General features: G+C 44.4%; 1 long non-coding RNA gene across 2 annotated transcripts; it reads right to left on the bottom strand.

Moving 5' to 3' along the window:
* Window positions 1–383: 383 nt before the first annotated feature.
* LOC311604749 lies at window positions 384–2,225 on the bottom strand. 2 transcript variants are annotated; one of them, XR_014781649.1, is made up of 3 exons: window positions 1,490–2,225; window positions 1,103–1,359; window positions 384–602 (listed from the first exon to the last, which is right to left on the bottom strand). It is a non-coding gene; the product is annotated as an uncharacterized lncRNA (long non-coding RNA). The 2 variants fall into 2 exon arrangements; XR_014781648.1 differs by having other exon boundaries at window positions 1,103–2,225.
* Between the last annotated feature and the right edge of the window lie 17,840 nt (window positions 2,226–20,065).

The following is a 20,065-nucleotide window of genomic DNA, read 5'->3' as shown; positions in this document are numbered from 1 at the left end:
GGGGAGGCCACGAGTGCTGGACACTCCCACAGTAAGGAAATGGCCTACACACTTGCCTCCAGGCGGTCTGGTAGAGGATTTTTTTTTTCAACTGAGGTTTTGCTTCCCAGATAATTCTAACTTCTGTCAAGGTGACAAAAAGAAACAACAACAACACAACCAAGACAGATACCATATATATATATATATATATATATATATATATATATATATATATATATATATATAAATCACAACTATAGCTGGAGACACAGCTCGTTTGGTGTAGCTTTTTCCTGGTGTGTACAAGACCCTGGATTTAGTTCTTAGTACCCCTCCAGCTCCCCCCCAAAACAAAACAAAACAAAACAAAAACACCATAGAAAAGTTGGGCAAAGTAAAACTACAAATTAAATATTTTTTTTTTATTTTACGTGTATGGCTGATTTGCCTGCATGTGTGTCTGTGCACCAGTACATGCTAAGTGCCCTCGAGAAGAAGGTCCCAGATCCTGGCGAACTGGAGTTAGAAGTGGATGAGCCACCACGTACATCTTGGGAACTGAACCCAGGCTTTTCTGCAAAATCAGTGAGTGGTCTCAACTGCGGTCATCTCTCCAGCCCCTGAAATTAGAAATCAAGGTGACAGAAAACATTTCAAATAGATAAATATGGTAAGTGTATAAATGCTGGTAAACTCACACTTTGATGACAGATGTTTGCTGTTTACAAGCTGTGTCCTTGGCACTGGAGAGATGGCTCAGCAACAAGGAGCGCTGGCTGCTCCTCCAGGACACCCAGCTTCAGTTCCCAGCACCTGCATGGCAGCTCACGACTGTCTGTAATCCCAGTTCTAGGAGATCTGACACAGATGTGCAGTAATCTACTTTTTGTCTTACCATCCCTACGTATCTCTACACTCCCCTTTCTTGCTTTACAGCCCCTATCTCTATACCTGTTAATGACAATATACATCTATAGTCCAAGAAAGCAACCAAAAACCTACCCAACCCCCCCTTAAGGGAAATGGGGCATCTTTCTCTTAACGTGTCTTTAAGCTGATTTGGAGCAGAGAATAGCTGTAGGGGGCCCAAATTTAAAAAAAAAAAAAAAGGTTAAACAACCTAGGAACAGTATTGGTGGTCCAGTCTCTAAATGTTGAGAAATTCCAGGCTTAATATTAGTCCTGTGTGGGGCAGTCTGAAATGCTGGACCAATTTGGATCAGGAGGTTTTTTTTGAATCTGTCCTTTTTTGATGAGGAACAGCAACCAGAGCCCTTGGGGCTGGAACATGAAGGATGCAGGACGTCAGCATCTTGGCATGCTGGAGCAATGAATCCTGTCAGGTCTGATCCAGGGTCAGTGTCCAGTTCTTTTATTCTGAAAACATATAATTTCTCACAAGCATTTGACAGTCTTAAAACTATGAATGCATTAGGTGTGCAGGATGCACATGTCTCAGCCAGTCTCAGAGCTGTTCCCATGTAGTGGGACTAGCAATATAAGTTACCTGATTGTTCTGCAGTTTGAATTTATATAAACACAGACTTTTAAGTTAGCAGTCTCTCTTTTATCTCTGTCTGTTTCAGTTTGACCTCCTTTAAAGACAAAATATAACATCACCATTAACAATGAACATGCAATTATCATATTGGAATCAAAATAAGATTGCATAGTTTTAAATGTCCTTTTTTAGGCTCTGTGGTGCTTGATGTGTAAGTTAGGCCGCAACCTGTTTATGAAATGCTTCTCCTTTTAGAAACAAGCCGGCTGCCATGAGCAGGAAAAAAAGGCATTAAGATTTAAATAAACATCAGATAGATTGTCATTTTATCTTAGGGTTTATGTATACAGTAGGTATCTTGTACCTACGTAGGCAGCTTGTATGTTTGTTTCTCTTTTTAACCTTGGTCCTTATCTTGACCAACAAAATATATTTTTTAGTCCGTATGTATCTTGTACATGGCTTTTTACATTTATTTTGGGTGGTTTTGCCTCATCCCTTCTCTATGAGGGAGCCATGTAGCTTCATGTCTGTCTCCCCTTTCAACCTATGTCTTTACCTTGACCAATAAAACATACTTAAAGCATTTTTATTACCTTATTTTTTTTTAACATAAATCTCAGATTGTTGAGTATCTATCCTTTAGGTCAGTAAGTATATACAATCCATTGTTAAGAGGAACATACCAAAAAATGTGTCAGTTTAAATCTTGAGCCATCTCTTCTTGTAAGTAACTTATCAGCAGGGGGTCAAGCAGGTGGAGGCCAGGTTGGAACTCCTCCTGGCTTTTGCCTCTATTGTGTTGGGATTAAGGGCTGGTGCTACCACCGCCCTCTTTAACTATTTCATCTCAACTTAGTCAAAATTTTTTAGAAATCTCAGTTAAAAAAAAAAAATCAAACTAGGAAACCAGAAAAGTCTAAGCCTAGGGTCATTTGTGTCAATTTGGGCTTCAGTTAGTGAAACCCTGTCCACCATTCCTTGGAATTTAGTTATTGCTATCTCCCGTTGGTGGGCCTTTTCCAAAAAGCCCTGATAAACAGCTTGCAGCTAAGGAGCTTAGAATTCTAGCTGTTACCAACTCTATGGAGAAGAGCTCAGCTCCTTCGGCCTGTCTAGTTGTTAGTAACTTAGTTTCACATTTCTCCACTCTCTGCCTTTATCCATGAACTTTTTTAGAGAGGGTGAGGAGAGGTGTGACTATGACTGAGCCCATTGTAAACAAATTCACAAACACCAACACAAAGCCAGAAAAGATCCAGGAGTCTTCTGTCATGGCGCCTTGGAGAGGGACCATAGTAGTTTTTATTTTATTATTATTTTAGGCAGTTAACTCCATCCCTCGGGCTAGTTTAGAAGACTGCCGGTCTCCTAGGTCGGCCTCTCCAACTGGCCATGTGTATGTAGCCATCTTTGCTCTGGCCCATGGAAGCTCTCTGGGAGCCATTTACCCTTTTCAGCCTATGACAATATGATTTTTAAGAGCGTGGACTCCTGCCCCACACTGGGTGCCACTTATTGTTTTTAAAATTAAAAGTGTTATCTGTAGGCCCAGCTAGCGATCAATCAAGACGCAGACACTTGTTGTATTTTAAAATAGCCTTGGTTAACCTGGGGCGGGGCAGATATCAATCCTCTAAACTACATCCCATCCACAATCCCAAATACTTGCTCATGTTCTTCATCTGGGCCGGATTCTCCATCCACGCCGCGGGCCATGTGTAGAGAGCCACAGATAGCAGCGCCCCCTGCTACTTCCCCAGCACACTGCGCCCCTTATGCGCCTGCGCAATGCGCCTTTGAGCGAGCCCCTTATGCGCATGCCTGAAGGCATAGCATGAGGTGGCGTGATCTGAACAAGGCATAGCGTGAGGTGGCGTGATCCGAACGCACCAACCAAGAGCGACAACGTGGCAGTCTCTGATAGGACCAGGCATACTATAAAGGTTCTGTGGGAGCTTTTTCCCGAGGTCACTCCGGTAGTCAAGGTTCCTGAATAAACTGCTGCAAGAAGAGTTCCCGGTGTTGGTGTCTTTTCTGCTGGTCGGGGGCGGCATCGACAGCCATATGCTTCTCTCCCATCTAACCCATGGCGGCCTTCCTCTCTTCACTTCAGGTCTCTCTCCTCCTCTTGGCAGTCTTTCTTCTTCCCAGAATTCCTCTCTCCTAGCCCCACCTATCTCCTCTGCCCTGCCCAGGTGGGAAGGCTTTTTATTAAGCAAAAGGTGGGTCAGACAGCAAGCTATAATTAGCATCAAAATACACCAGACCATCCCTCAACACACAGGCATGAATACAAATATACATACACATATACTAAACAATCTGACAATAAATGAAACAAAAATGTTAGAATTATATAGAAAAAAAAATGAGAAATCCCTACTATTATTGTGGAAGATTATATTGTTCAGTTTCTAATACTATAACGCACTCTCCAAGGCTGGGTAAGAAATCTGTAAAGAGGCTGGGCATGGTGGCACACGACTTTAATCCCAGCACTCGGGAGGCGGAGAGGCAGGCAGATCGCTGTGAGTTCAAGGCCAGTCTGGTCTACAAAGCGAGTCCAGGACAGCCTAGGCTACACAGAGAAAACCTGTCTTGAAAAACAAACAAAAAACAAAACCCAAAAAATCTACAAAGAAAAGAGGTTTGTTTATCTCCTTGCTCTGAAGACAGAAAGCCTAAACAGCAGAGCACAGAGGCAGGCCAGGCTCCCTTGATGCTCTATCTGGTGTCAGGTGGCCTCATGGTGAGATGTGGACAAGAAGAGATCACAGGGCACAACAGGAAGCCGAAAACATCCCGACCAGCGCTAGAGCCCTGGTGAAAACTATTTCTGTGATGATTAACTCACTCCCATGGGCGCAACAAAGCATACCCAAGTCTCTTTAAGAAAAAAGTGAGCTGAATATGGATCAGATGTGACTACATCAAAATGCTTTGGAAAGTATATGTAACACCTAAAAGAAAGATAGACATAAAGATAGACTGACTGAGGAAAGCAAGTTTATCGGACTGGGTATCAAAAGTTTTCAACCACAAATATTGCACAACAGTCCCCAGGCTAGAAAACATATCCACTCTAGCCTTCTGGGCAAAACACAGGTTTTGCATTCCTTCTCTTGCAGGAAGAACCATGTGTGCTTAACATTCCAGGTTCCCCTGGTGCGTGCCTGTGAGCACAAAGACCTCCATGCCTCTTATAGTCCTCTGACTTCCACATATGCACACACTTCTACACCACAGAACACATACACACACAAACACACATACACACACACACACACACTTCTACACCATAGAACACACACGCACACACAAACACACTTCTACACCATAGAACACACATGCACACACAAACACACTTCTATACCATAGAATACACACACACACACAGGAAATTAATAAAAATGTGTTGTAGGGTGTCCACCAGAGAAGACCAGTGGGACATGGGTTTAAGCCAATACAAAGTCTTTATTAGCCTGCTGGTGATCACGCTGGATTTTGGGGCCCTGGTATAGCCCCGAGCCTTTCTCAGGGTGAGTTTTTAAGTACAAAACCATGTCCTGGGTTGACAGACTTCAGTTAACAAGAACAGTTAGCCAGAAGCAGAACCACAGATGCCAAAAAGCAAGGTCAGTACATTAGGGACTTTCCCAGAACCATAGACTTTGATGGATCAGGCCTTTGTTTTAGTTTTGGCAGATGGTGCTGTCTACGTGCTGAGTTTTATGGCCTGAATTGCATTGGCATCGTGCAGTCAGTTGTGCTAAGGTCTGGGGGGCTACAAAGTCTGGGGGTCTGTTACAAATGTAATAAAAATAGTTCTTCTGGATCAAATAACATGAATGCTTGTTGACTAAATTCTTTTTCCAAAAGATTACGTGCTCACTAATGCTGTTTTGTTAATTTTGTTAATTTTTGTTATGTTATAAGCAATTTATAGTTGTAGCTTTTCTTCTGGAGGAAATTATTCATTTGTAGAAAGGCAAGAATTTTTTTTTTAAGGCAAGGATTTTTAAAAAAATTCTTTGCTTGTTCTGTATTTTCTGTGTGCTTGTTTTGTACTTTTCTTATTCTTTGTGTGTTTGACTACAAACATGCCATGGTGACATGCGGAGGGCAAAGGACATGGTGACATGCGGAGGGCAAAGGACAGCTCACAGGAATCAGTTCTCTTTCAGCATGTGGTTTCCAAGGACTGAACTCAGCCTCCCAGGATTGGCATAAAGTGCCTCTAACCACTGAGCCATCTCATTGGCCCCAGGAGTTTTTCTTGAATATTTTTAGAAGTTGTTTATGATACAGGAAGAGATTTAGAAATGAATTTAAAAAGTGAAAACCTAGTGACCATGGGCATTTTTTAATGAGTTTTTCATTAATTATATCTTATAAATATTAATGAGTCTCTGTGTTTAAAATAGCCTTGTTTATTTTTAATTAATCTAATTTTGTGAGTAAAAGTGTTATAATTCATATAATATAAAAATTAGAATGAAATAAGCCTAATATGGAAAATTTAAATCTCCCTGCTTTGCTTAGCTTTCTCTTTCTTCCAATCTGTAATTCATTTCTATAAATGATGGTTTTATATGTTTTAGTTTAATATATTTCTGCTCTTCAAGTTTTATCAGATTTACATAGAATCAATAGATTTTTCCTCTATAAATGCTTAAGATTTTATTATGACATACCTATCCCTTTGTTTATTCATTTGTTTCTTTGTTTCTTTGTTTCTTCCTTTCTTTTTGGAGCAGAGTTTCACTACATAGCCCAAGCTACCCCGGAGTTCATGAGCCTCCTGCCTATGTGTTTTGAGTGCTAGGGGTGTTAGGTGTGCACTAGAGCTTACCTCCTCTGTGTTGTTATTACTGCTATTTCATATTAGATAGTGTCTTAGGGTTCTCTAGAGGAACAGAACTTCCAGAATGAACTTTTTTTTTTAAAGATTTATTTATTATTTTGTATACAATGCTCTGTCTTCATGTTAACCTGCATGCCAGAAGAGGGCATCAGATCATGTTATAAATGGTTGTGAGCCACCATGTGGTTGCTGGGAATTGAACTCAGGACCTTTGGAAGAGCGGTCAGTGTTCTTAACCTATGAGCCGTTTCTCCAGCCCCCAGAATGAGCTTGTAAAGGGGATTTATCCCAATGGCTTGCAGGCTGTGTTCCAGCTTGTCCAACAACGGCTGTCTACAAGTGCCAGGCCCAAGACTCTAGTCCCTGTTCAGTCCATGGGGCTGAATGTCTCTCTGGCTATTATGAATAAAGCTGCTGTGAACATAGTTGAGCAAGTGCCTTTGTGGTACAGTGGGGCATCTTGTGGGTATATGCCCAGGACTGGTATAGTTGGCAACTATCAGCAGTGGACAAACTGGAGCAGCCCCCATATCCCACGCCTGGGATTAAAACAAGAACATGTTTACATATAACCCCAAACTTCCACAACAGGGAGTCTTGTGGAAGAGGGGGAGAAAGGACTGAAGGAGCCAGAGATCAAGGACACCACAAGAAAACCTACAGAGTCAACTAACCTGGGCCCATAGGGCTCACAGAGACCGAACCACCAACCAAAGAGTGTGCACAGCACAGACCTAGGCCCCCTGCACATATGTAGCCGATGTGCAGCTTGGTGATCATGTGGGTCCCCTAACGACTGGAGCAGGGGCTGGCTCTGACTCTGTTGCCTGCCTTTGGATCCCTTCCCCTAACTGGGCTGCTTCGTCCAGTCCAGCGTCAATAGAAGATGCTGGAGAAAGGGAGGGAGGTGAGAGGGAGGGACTTGGAGGAGAGGAGGGAGGGGAAGCTGTGGTTGGGATGTTAGTTAATTAATTAATTAACAATGGTATTTATTTATTAAAGATTTATTTATCATGTATACAGTATGCATCAGATCACATTATAGATGGTTGTGAGCTACCATGTGGTTGCTGGGAGTTGAACTCAGGACCTCGGGAAGAGCAGCTCTTAACCACTGAGCCATCTCTCCAGGCCCCGACAATGGTATTTATATATTTATACTCATGAGTGTGTATGTGCATAGGTGTGCTGCTGCCTACGTAAGAAGGCCAGGGAACAACCTCTAGGAGTTGGTTCTCACCTTCCTTCATGGAGGTTCTGAGGAGTGAACTCATGTTGGCAGGCTTGGTAGCAGGTGTCTTTACCCACAGAGCCATCTTGCCGACTCTGGGAATTATTTCTTCTTTCTTTCTTTCCCTTGCTTCCTCCTTTCCTTCTTTTCTTTTCTTTTTCATTTTCTTTATTTTTTCATATGGAGTCTCACTCCTCTTTAACCCTTTAGCCCAGGCTGATCTAGAACTCACCGTGTAGCCCAAGCTGGCTCTGAATTCTTTGGCAATCCTCCTTCCTCGGCCTGTTGAGTCCCGGGGTAAGCCGCCCAGGCCTGTCTTAATGCAGTCAGGTTGACAGTGAGGATTAGCTGTTACAGTTCCGTCACCATGTGTCTGAATAATATTTTACAGTAGTAGTTCATGCTTCTAATGCTTGTATTTCCCTTTACCATTCTTCCATTCGGGAAAATAACAAGCTGCATGTTCTCTCACCTCAGGGAGGGTTGATACCGGGACGAAAGTATGATTAGCAGGTAAATTGTTGTTTACTGCACACCCACTGTTTGCATGGTAGCCCCATGGAAACACCAAGGCAGGAGGCTGTCAGAGGTCTCTCTGCAGAGTAGAGAGTCGGGCAGTGGCAAGGCTGTGTGTTCTGAGACCCTGCTCGGGGTTGGCTGGCTGAGGCATGGGGCAGCCTCAGAAGAGCTAGAGGCAGCAAATACGTAGGGAAGATTGGACCCCTGCTCAGACTTCTGACGTAAGCTGGGCCCCAGAGGCAGGCTCTCCCTACTCTCCGATGCTTTGGCAGCCGTGTGTCTTGACCAGACCCTGAGAGGTGGAGGAAATCTCAGAACATCTGCCAGTCGCTCCTTATTTAGCAGTACTCGAAGGAGAGGAAACGAAAAAGAGATTATCCCAAAAGAAGTCTTTGTTAAATTTTTTATTATGTTTATTATTTTGGTGTGTGGATGTATGTCTGTTGTGTGTGCCATAGCTTGTGTGTGTGCAGGTCTGAGTAGGTTTTCTCCTTCCAACATGTCATCATGTTAAATGACAAGTGTGGCCACCTCACTGGCCTCAGAAGCAGGCTTTTAAGTACAAGTATAGAGGAAAAAGTGGAGCCGGGCATGGTGGCACATGCCTTTCTTTAATCCCAGCACTCGGGAGGCAGAGGCAGGAGGATCGCTGTGAGTTCAAGGCCAGCCTGGTCTACAAAGTGAGTCCAGGACAGCCAAGGCTACACAGAGAAACCCTGTCTCGGAAAACAAACAAACAAACAAACAAACAAAAATATATATATTTTAAAAAGTGGTATTTCTCACACTTGAATTTACTGAGATTTTTACCCTGCCACATTTGTTTCTTTGTTTGTTTTGTTTTTCGAGACAGGGTTTCTCTGTGTTGCCCTAGCTGTCCTGGACTCGCTTTGTAGAGCAGGCTGGCCTTGAACTCACGGAGATCCACTTGCCTCTGCCTCCCAAGTGCTGGGATTAAAGGCGTGCGCCACCACCACTGCCTAACAACCACATAATTCTTAAATTGTCAAGGTTTATTATGCATATGCACCATTCCTTATTAAATCTTCTGTGCTTTAGATATTCTTTGATTCAACATTAAACTGAGGGTGGGGAGGCTGGAGAGATGGTTAGTAGGTTGGAGCACTTGCGACTTTTGGTGAGAACCCGGGTTCAATTCCAGCATCCTCATGGTGGCTTACAGCTATCTGTGGCTCCAGTTCCAGGGGACCCAACACTCTCTTCTAATCTCTGTGCACTCCAGGCACACATGTGGTACATATATGTACGTATGTGTGTGTGTGTATTTACATATATGTATATATGTATGCATATACACATACACACATGTATGTGTGTGGCCAAAACATATACATATAGATTCTAAAAATAAATAAATACTATCTGGTGGCTGAGAGGACAAGTGTTTGCCAAGCACATACAAGGACCTGGGTCCTGTCCTCAGTGACCCCTCCCTCCAACACTAACACAATAAATATTATCCCTCTGTTGGCAATGTGAATTATGCTAAGGTTGTATATATATGTATATATACACATACATACATATATATATACACACATATATACGTGTGTGTGTGTGTGTGTGTGTGTGTGTGTGTGTAATGAAACCAGGGGCTGGAGAGATGGCTCAATAATTAATGGCACTTGTTGCTCTTGCAGAGGCCTCATGCTCAGTTCTCAGCACTCGCATGATAGCTCACAACCACCCATAACGCCGGTCCAGACAGTGTGCACAGACATACATGCAAGTGGTTAGTGTGCACATACATACATGCCAGCAAACGCTCATACACATGTACCTTTTAAAAGCCTAAACAAACATAAGCACTAGGATGTACATACAGTATTGTAACTTGTTTTTTTTTTAAGATTTATTTATTTATTATTATGTACACAGTGCTCTGCTTCCATGTACTCCTGCAAGCCAGAAGAGGGCGCCATATCACATTACAGATGGTTATGAGCCACCATGTGGTTGCTGGGAATTGAACTCAAGACCTTTGGAAGAGCAGGCGGCGCTCTTAACCACTGAGCCATCTCTCCAGCCCCCGGAACTTGTTAAAACTATAATCCTCCCTAAGTCAAATAGTATGATTTGACCTAATTTAGAGAGAAAAAAATTCTAAGAGTTTGCCATTTCATTTCTTACTGTTTCTAGTCCGACTCAACTGTCATTATTATTGTGTGGCCTGGTAGCTTAGACCCTGCTTTGTTGAACCAACTTCCTCATGTGATTCCTCCATGCCAGGAGTGAATGTTAAACCTGCTTTTTTACTTCCCAAATTATTTTATTTTGGCCTCGTGCTTAATTAATAATAATAATAATAATAATAATGCAGAGTTAAAAACCACTTTCCTGGGCCTTTGAAGCTATAGGAGCGTGTTGTTCTCCGGTGTCCCCCATTTTTCGTCCATTTGCACTAGCCCAGGTGAAAAGAGTTGAGCTGAAGCCGCTGCCTCTCTTCCGTATCTCCTGCAAGCTTTGCTTTACGAGTGCTGGCCCTGTGTCATTTGGCACACAGATGTCACAGCTTCATTGTGAGCTCTCCTTTGTTGTGGTGGTTGTTTGTGTTTTAGAGACAGGGTTTCTCTGCGTAGCCTTGGCTGTCCTAGATGCTTGCTTTCTGTTTTGTTTTGTTTTGTTTTGGAGACGGTCTTTCACCTTGTAGTGTAGGCTGACCTCAAACTCGCTAGGTAGCCCAGATTGGTCTCCAACTTACAGCAATCCCCCTGACTCGGCCTTTCAAATGCTAGGATTTTAGATGCGAGTTACCACAGCCTGATTTAAATTCTGGTTTTGGAAGGTGACTCTTGTTTTCTTAGTAGATCGGTTCATCTGCTTTCATCATCACCTGCGTCCAAACACGGTCTACGGGGCCGTTCCCGGTCGAGCTGCCACACCAGGTGAAACCGCTGGCGCTTCATCTTACGCAACTCCCAGATATGTACTTGTCTTTATTATCTTAAGTTTTAAGTGCGTCGCAGATGTTGCACAGCACCAGCTATCAATTAAAGGAGATACATGAATTATTGCCAAAGACTGGGTGTAGCTCAGAAGCAGCGTCCTAGTCTACCTTGGGTCGGACACCCAGCCCTGCAGAACAAACCACAACAAAGTTACTTGCCATTTATGTCAAGTTCACATTTAGCTGGACATCCTGTGTTTTAATTTTCTAGAATTCTGTGTAGCCTGACTTTTGGATACTTTATGGGTTCCCTTTTTCTACCATCCTACTCTGCCTTCATCCTTTCCACCACCCCTCCCCCACACCCCAACACTAGGTGGGAGACACAGAAGGGTAGAGGGGAAGGCAGTGTGGCTACCCTTAGACTACTTCTTTATGGTTAGGGCAGTGAGTTCCTTGGAGTGAGTTTGGTCTTCTTTGTCAGGGTATCTGCAGCCAGCAACCAGGAACAGTGACGGCCTCTGATCGTGGGGCTCTTGCATTTATATATCCTCTGAAAAGTCCTCAGAATTCCAAACATCACACACTCACAAAAACTATCTGCAGCTGGCAAAATCACGCCCCTGTTAGAGCATGAGGCAAACCATAGTCAGCTGCTGTGGAAAGTCTAAAGCAGCTCCATAACCCGCACCTGGCATGAACACAAAAACATATTCCCATAACATTCCTGTTTATAAAGATTCTGTATTTGCCAGGCGCAGTGGCACTCACATTAAAAAAAAAAAGATTTATTTATTTATTCATTTATTCAGTATTCTGTCTGCATGTGAGCCAGTAGGCCAGAAGAGGGCACCAGATCTCATTATAGATGGTTGTGAGGCACCCTGTGGTTGCTGGGAATTGAACTCAGGACCTTTGGAAGAGCAGGCAGTGCTCTTAACCTCTGAGCCATCTCTCTAGCCCAAGGTACTCACCTTTAATCCCAGCACTTGGGAGGCAAAGGCAGGTGGATCTCTGTGAGTCTGAGGCCAGCCTGATCTACAGAGAGTCCAAGGCCGTCAAGGCTACACAGAGAACCCCTGTCTTGGGGGGGGAAAAAGAGATAAAGAATTCTGTATTTATATTTGTTAAAATTTGGCCAACCCACAGATAATTCCAGGTGCTTACTACTATTTTTAGTTTGTTAGTGGATGAAACCCTGGGTTTATTGAAGAATAAATACCTAATTACTGGATTATTTGTTTTTGATCCTCTTTGCTTTAGGAGTAATTCTTAGTAGTTATATAATAAGGCCCTGTGTGACTACCACTCAGGCTAAGCGCTATGTGGGACGCTATTAGACCTTAGAGCCCTCTGTTTCCACTGTCCTTGTCTCGTTAGGGTTTCTGTTGCTGTGAAGAGACGCCGTGGCCACAGCAACTCTGTAGTGGAAACCATTTAGCTGGGGCTGCCTTAAAGTTCAGAGGTTTAGTCCGTTGTCATCCTGGGGGCATTGTGTGGCAGCATGCAGGCAGACATGGGGCTGAGAGATCTGCAGACAGCAGGAAGAGAGCGAGACACTGGGCCTGACTTGAGCATCTGTGACCTCGTCTGTGACACTTCTCCCAACAGGGCCACGGCTCCTAATAGTGCCATCCCCTCCGGCCCTCTGGGGGCCAATTTTCTTCAGACCAACACATCTCTCCTTCTTCCCACTACCCTGATTTTGCAGAACAATGGTAACTGGTCTCTGGATTTTTGGGGGGTGTTTGAGACAGGGTTTCTCTGTGTAGCCCTGGCTATCCTGGACTCACTTATGTAGACCAGGCTGGCCTCAAACTCACAGAGATCTACCTGCCTCTGCCTCCCAAGCGCTGGAATTAAAAGTGTGTGCCACCACACCCAGAATTCTCTGGCTTTTTTTTTAAACATTGGACATCCCTAAATATATTTTATTTTGGATATTTTTGAACTTTATGTAAAAGTTTACATATAAATGCTCTTTGTGACTTTTCACCTGGTATGTGTTTGTAAAGTTTATAGATCTTAATAATGCATGCAGATACGGCCTCTTAGCCTCCGTTTATACAGCATTCCTACCTGTCATCATAATGGTCATGGTTTATCTACCTGCATGTTTTGTTATGTATTATTATGTGTCTTATTTAATATTTATTTATTGGTTTCTAAGACATAGTTTCTCTGTGCAGCCTTGGCTGTCCTGGATTCCGTTTGTAAACCAGGCTGGCCTTGAACTCACAGAGATCAGCCTGCCTCTGCCTCCCGAGTGCTGGGATTAAAGGCGTGTGCCACCACACCTTGCTACTTCTGATAAATTTTGATATCTTTTATTGTAGTCTAAATCTGGCAAATCTAGGTTCATTTCTGCTCCCTGTGGATTCAGATGTAGAACACTTGGCTCTTTCTCCAGCACCATGTCTGCCTGCATGCTGCCATCTTTCCCACTGGGGTGATAATAAACTAAACCTCTGAAACTGTAAGACAGCCCCATATTAAATGTTTCCTTTATGAGAGTTACCATGGTCATAGCGTCTCTTCACAGCAGTAAAACCCTAACTAAGACATCTGGAAATCTACACTACACACGTTATACAAGAAGAGGCAGAGTGATGACCACACAAGCCTCAAGAGGAAGAAAAAATAAAATAATATAAATTAGTCTGATCCTAAGCTCCTTCTGGACAACAGTGTAAATGCAAACTCTGTTCAGCCATTGTTGTAATGTGAATTTACAAGCTGTGTCAAATACTTCCTGTCAGCCGAAAGCAACTCCAGCAACTGTTTCAAAGAGCCATCAGTTTTTCCTAAAAAATCAGCTCTCTCCTAGTGCATCAGGCTCTCTTAGGTTTTGATGAATATATTATACAAGATAGCCCTGGTTATGTTTATTGAGACTCAATGGGTTGGGTTTTTGTTGTTGTTGTTGTTGTTTGTTTTTTTCTGATTTGGAGCCAATGCTCAGCAATGAGGTTGCAAGGCACACTACTTTGTTGCGTCTAGAGCTTTTATCTTTCTGATGGCTTGCCATGTGTCAGAAACCAAGGAAGTCTCAAAAGATAGGGTAACATTAAGGACACAGATACAGGCTCCTCTCAAGGATCTTACAGACTGTAAGTTACAATACTGGTGATACAGATACAGATACAGATTAGATTGACATCCTTGGTAAAGCATTAATTAGCTACAGTAGCTATCTGCTCTTTGCTGCCCAGTATCCCTTCTTTTGGAAAACAATCTTAAACTCCTTGTTTGCTATTTGTTTTGCCTAGAATTGGTCCCGGGTTTATTGCCAAGATAATGATTCAGGGATGATCACATAATGCAGTGGGAAGTGACAAGCCGAGATACTTCTGTAAAAAGTAAGCATTTTCTTTCCCGTTGATCCTGCTGTGGAAAATGGTAAAGCTTGGTAAGGGGTCATCACGTTCAGATAGCAAGGGTGGACCAGTAAGTACACTCTACCAGGACGCAGCACTGATACGTGCAAAGCATGAAGTGGGCAGTCAGAGAAGGCACCCTCGTCACACCGAGGAGCCTCATGACAGCCTTGAAACTGTCCGCTGGTTTCTGCTGTTAAGCTGAGCCAGTGGATGTGCGCCTCTCTGTCAGAGCAAGTGCAATTCCGCCACCTGTGCATTGTGTCTACACTGGTGCAATCTGAGTTTGGGAGGACTTCTCACTCCTACACTTCAGCTCCCTGCACTAGGGACCATCAGCTCTGCCCATTCCAGGCTCTGACTTGCATATAAAACACATGCATCTAACGTACAAACGTGCACCTTTGAATTTTCCGGAGACGTGTACGCGTTCATTACCGTTCTCATTACTGACAAATTCACGTCAGAAGTACCTTAAGGAAGGAAGGGTTTATTTTGGCTCATAATTTTGTTTTGTTTTGGTTTTTGGAGACAGGGTTTCTCTGTGTAGCCTTGGCTGTCCTGGACTCACTTTGTAGACCAGGCTGGCCTCGAACTCACAGTGATCCGCCTGCCTCTGCCTCCCAAGTGCTGGGATTAAAGGCGTGCGCCACCACTCCCAGCTATGGAGGGATATTTTTATTTTTTGCTTTCATTTTTTGTTTTTGTTTTTGGACGAGAAAGAGAAATGGAGCTTAGAATTGGGTGGGTAGGGGGTTAGGAAGGATCAGGGAAGAATTGGGGGATGGAAAACCATGATAAATGATTTTTTTTAATTTAAGAATATTTATATAAGACTGGAAAGATGGTTAGATTAAAAAATAGGCACCAGATGGGTTCACATGTTCAGACATAAGAGCCTACAGGGAACACATCCCCATTCTAGCCACAGTAGTTTGCATGTTTTAAAGTATGTGTGTGTGTGTGTGTGTGTGTGTGTGTGTGTGTTACAGCACATGTATAGAGGCCAGGAGACAACGTTTGAGGAGTTGGCTCCCTCCTCTCATCATGTGTCTCCTGGAGATCAAGTCTAGGCCAACTGTCAGGCTTGGTGGCAAGCATCTTTAACTCTGAACCATCTCTCAAATCCAGCCATTTTCCTTTTCATGCTTTAAAAGGTGTATTCATTTACTTTACATATGTTAAGTGCTCTGTCTGCAGGTCACCCTGCAGGCCAGAAGAGGGCATCAGATCCCAGTATAGACGGCTGTGAGCCACCATGTGCTCTTAATTGCTGAGCCATCTCTCCAGGCCCCTTTTTTTCTTTTTCAAGAGTGGAGTGTCACACGTTCAATAGACACTTCCTGTAAACCTCTCTGATTTCTTCGCGCTTCTCCACCCGGCAGTGGTTCTCAAGCTGCCTCCTACCGCACGCCTTTCGTATGGCTCCTCATGTTGTGACCTCCCCCAACCAGAAATTATATTTGTTGCCGCTGCATAACTGTAAGCTTGCTACTGCTATGAATCATAATGTAAAGACCTGCGTTTCCCAATGGTCTTAGTGACCCCTGTGACAGGGTTGGTGGAACCCCAAAGGTGTTGTGACCCCCAGGTTGAGAGCTGCTGCCTGGAGGAAGCCACCCTGCTGCAGCTGATGCGCGTGAGGTTTTAGGGATCATTTGTCTACCCCAAACCTTCCTCATATACACCAAAGGCATAAGTATTTTCCTTTCCTCTTCAAGGTGAAGTGAGACAGGAAATAACAAAAGACGGAACAAATGGTAACAGTTGTCCTTAAAAGTCACACTGGGATCTACAAGGATTTTTGTGAGACAGACTTATTTCACATCAAAGGTTCCCAGGAGAAAGCTGTCCACCTGCCGCCTCCTGATTAATGTTGCTAATAGAGGACGAAAGGGCCTGTCCATCGGACCCTCCTCAGCGAGGCCCGCGATGTGCGATTACACGGCACTGTTAGAACTTGTTTCACTTCCAGGGGAGGAGAGCATGTGTAGGCTATAGTATCTCTCTGTTGATTTGGAAGTGGACAAGAGCCGTTGTGCTCGTGTGAAAGGCGCGGGGGGGGGGGGGGCGGGCGCGGGGGGGGGGGGGGATGGGATTCTTGGGTCGGCTTGGACTTCCAGGGCGAAGGGTCTATCTGGCGAGCAGAGCAATGGGACCAGCGAGGACGTAGATGAACACTTCTTAACTCGTTTTGATTAGTTCTTTGAAAGAAGGTTTTAGTCTGCAGCCTAAGCTGTCCTCAGACTCACTGCGTCGTCAGCGCTGGTGCTGAGCTCCCCGCAGCCCTCCTGGTCCCTGCTTTCCCAAGTGCTGAAGTTGAGGCACAAGCCACCTTGCCAGAGGTGAACAGTTTCAAGGAAAGAATTCAACGACAGCTTTGCACTTTGCTTGTTCATTTGTTTTGTTTCTCAAGACAGGGTTTCTCTGTGTAGCCCTGGCTGTTCTGGAACTCACTTTTTAGACCAGGCTGGCCTCGAACTGAAATCCGCTTGCCTCGAACTGAAATCTGCTTGCCTGTCTCTTCCTCCCAAGCACTGGGGTTGAAGTTACCCAGTACTACTGCCCTGCTCAGTTTCGCTTTTTGAGATGAGTCAGCAGGGCTGGAGAGATGGCCGAATGCTTAAAGGCAAAGGTGCCAAACCCAGCACCTCCTCGAAACCCACAAGGTCCCAGATTTGCTCTCCAGCCACGAAAAACAAAGGAAAAGAAACAAAGAATTTGAGTTGATGTAAGTTTCAATCGTATCCTTTGTTTGAAAGAAAAGCAGGCATTGGAAGGATAGCTCAGCCAATAAGTGCGCTTGCTGCTCTTGCAGGGGGCCAGAGTTCAGGTCCCAGCACCCACACTAGGCAGCTCATAAACGCCTGTAGCTCCAGCTCCAGAGGATCTGATGTCCTCTTCTGGCCTCAAGGACATCTGCATGCACATGAGTAGGTATATATACACATACATACAAACATACATACATACATACATACATACATACATCACACACACACACACACCCCACAACACAAATAAATAAATAAAATAAATCTCTATCAGGTGTGGTGGTTCATACCTTTAATGCCAGAAGCCCGGGGGAAGCAGGGGCAGGTGGCTGTCTTCAGGTGTCTTCCTCAGCTGATTCTGTACCTCAGTTTCTGTGACAGGTTTTCTCAACCTCGACCTCATGGGTCGGCTACACTGGCTGGCCAGAACGCATCAGGAGTTCTCCTGTCTCTGCCTCCTTATCCCTGGGATTGAGGCTATGGACATCCCCAAATCCTCTGGATTAGTAACTAGCCACAAATCCCAGGACATACTGGAATATCAAAAATAGCTTTTTGGAGGTAGAAATTCAGTAGTTCAAATTTGTGACCTTTGAACATATGTCTTTGTCACAGATTCTTATATATATATATTTTGTTGTTGTTGTTGTTGTTTTGTTTTTCGAGACAGGGTTTCTCTGTGTAGCCTTGGCCATCCTGGACTCACTTTGTAGACCAGGCTGGCCTCGAACTCACAGCAATCCGCCTGCCTCTGCCTCCCGAGTGCTGGGGTTAAAGGCGTGCGCCACCACGCCCGGCTTCTTAGATATTTTTTAAAAGCAGTTTGGAAGCTTGATGGCCTTGCTAAGTGTCTTGTTGTCTAGGCTGAACTACATTTCCCAGAATTCCTCTCTGGCATACCTCATGTGGGTTGGAGGTCAGCGGATCTCCTGAGAGAGAGAGAGCCACAAGAGAAAGGTAGGCAGCAGGCACTGTAACATACACACACTTTTATTCAGTTACCATCAACAAAACAGAGTCTAGGCAATTTTGCAATTTTTCTAAAAGTCTCTAAAATAGCTGACTTGAAGTTAACCAAAAGAGAGAATCTGTTGCATAGATCTTAGAAAGTCAATGAAGCCTTTGAAAGATAGCTTAGGGGTTAGGCGATGATGGCGCATGCCTTTGATCCCAGCGCTTGGGAGGCAGAAAGGCGGATTTCTGAGTTCAAGGCCAGCCTGGTCTACAGTGTGAGTTCTAGGACAGCCAGGGCTACACAGAGAAGCCCTGTCTCCACCGCCCCCCCCCCAAAAAAAGCCCTGGGCTCAGATGGCTTCATTGTCCAACCCTGTTACACCTTTAAAGGATTAATACCAACTTTTCCAAACTGCAGAAAAGGGAAGGACACTCCTCAAACTGTTCCGAGAAGCTTGATAAAAAAAACCAAAGGCATTGTAAGAGGAAAACGCATGCGCAGGCGCTACGAGATGTGGGTGCAGGAGTGAAATCTGTGTCGCTGGAAGATCAGCAAGGACTTTTAACAACTGAGCCATCTCTCCAATCCCCTCCATACTTATTTACTTATTTTAGTTTTTTGAGACTGGGTTTCTCTGTGTAGTCCTGGCTGTCCTGGACTCGCTTTGTAGACCAGAATGGCCTTGAACTTACAATGATCCGCCTGCCTCTGCCTCCTGAATGTGGGGAATACAGGAGTGCGCCACCAAGCCCAGTTTCCCCCAATACTTCTTGATAAAAGGAATAGAAGGGAATCTTCCCAAGCTAAGAAGGAAACGCTTATGAAAAGCCAACAGCAGCCGGGCGTGGTGGCGCATGCCTTTAATTCCAGCACTTGGGAGGCAGAGGCAGGCGGATTGCTGTGGGTTCAAGGCCAGCCTGGACTACAAAGTGAGTCCAGGACAGTCTAGGCTACACAGAGAAACCCTGTCTCAAAAAAAGAAAAGAAAAGAAAAAGAAAAAGAAAAGCCAACAGCTAGCTCATACTTCCTAATAAAAAAGACTATTTTCTGCCTAAAATTGGAAATAAGACAAGCACACTAACTTTTTTTTCTCCTCCTCTTTTGTTCTTGAGATCCAAGTCTTGCCGGGCACAGTGACACAGGGGGATGGGGGCGTCTTGATGTTGGCCATGCTGGTGACCAACTCCTGGGCTCATTTGATGCTCCCACATCAGCCCCCCAGGGAGCAAAGGCTCTAGGCTTCGCCAGTCATGCTCAGAGTAAGCTCATCAATTTAAATGAACATTTTATTAGGCATTCTTCCCAGGGAAACTGGGCAAGACATTGAGAGAGCGAGAGAGAGAGAGAGAGAGAGAGAGAGGGGGGGGGGATCTGAATTAGATAGAAAACAGTATTACTATCTCTGTTTTGAGTTAACGTGATTTTACATGTGGGAATATGGATACAGCTGAGCTCGGTGACTAGCACGTGTGAGGCCTTGGCTCAACCCCCAAGCTTATAAAAAAATGCCCTAAAGAAAACATTATTCCTTGATTGTGTTTCTCCCAGTCCTCCAATCCAGCAAATCTGAGGAGACATGAAGTGGCCAACTAGGGTGTAGAGTTTGGAGAACGTGGGGAGGGAAGGAGGCACGTGGAAAGGAAGAACCTTCCAGAGTCGACGGTGCTGGTGCTGGTGCAGCTTCTGTGACAGAGTCAGTCCCTTGACTCCGCGGGTTCCACATCCACACATTGACCCACCTGCACCGTGGGGACAAAGCTGCACTTATGTATGCAGGAGGCCAGACCCAGGGCCTTGTGCACGCTAAGCGCACATTGTGCCACTAAGCGATGCCCTGCGCTGCCTGAAGACGATTTTCTTTTTTTTAGATTTATTGATTATTTATACAGTGGTCTACATGGACATCTGCAGGTCAGAAGAGGGCATCAGGTTACATTATAGATGGTGTGA

This window comes from Acomys minous (genome assembly GCF_964271855.1).
Source record: "Acomys minous genome assembly, chromosome: 9".
NCBI lineage: Eukaryota > Metazoa > Chordata > Mammalia > Rodentia > Muridae > Acomys > Acomys minous.
Note: the sequence above shows the minus strand (reverse complement) of the source record. Positions and strands in the feature narration are given on the sequence as shown.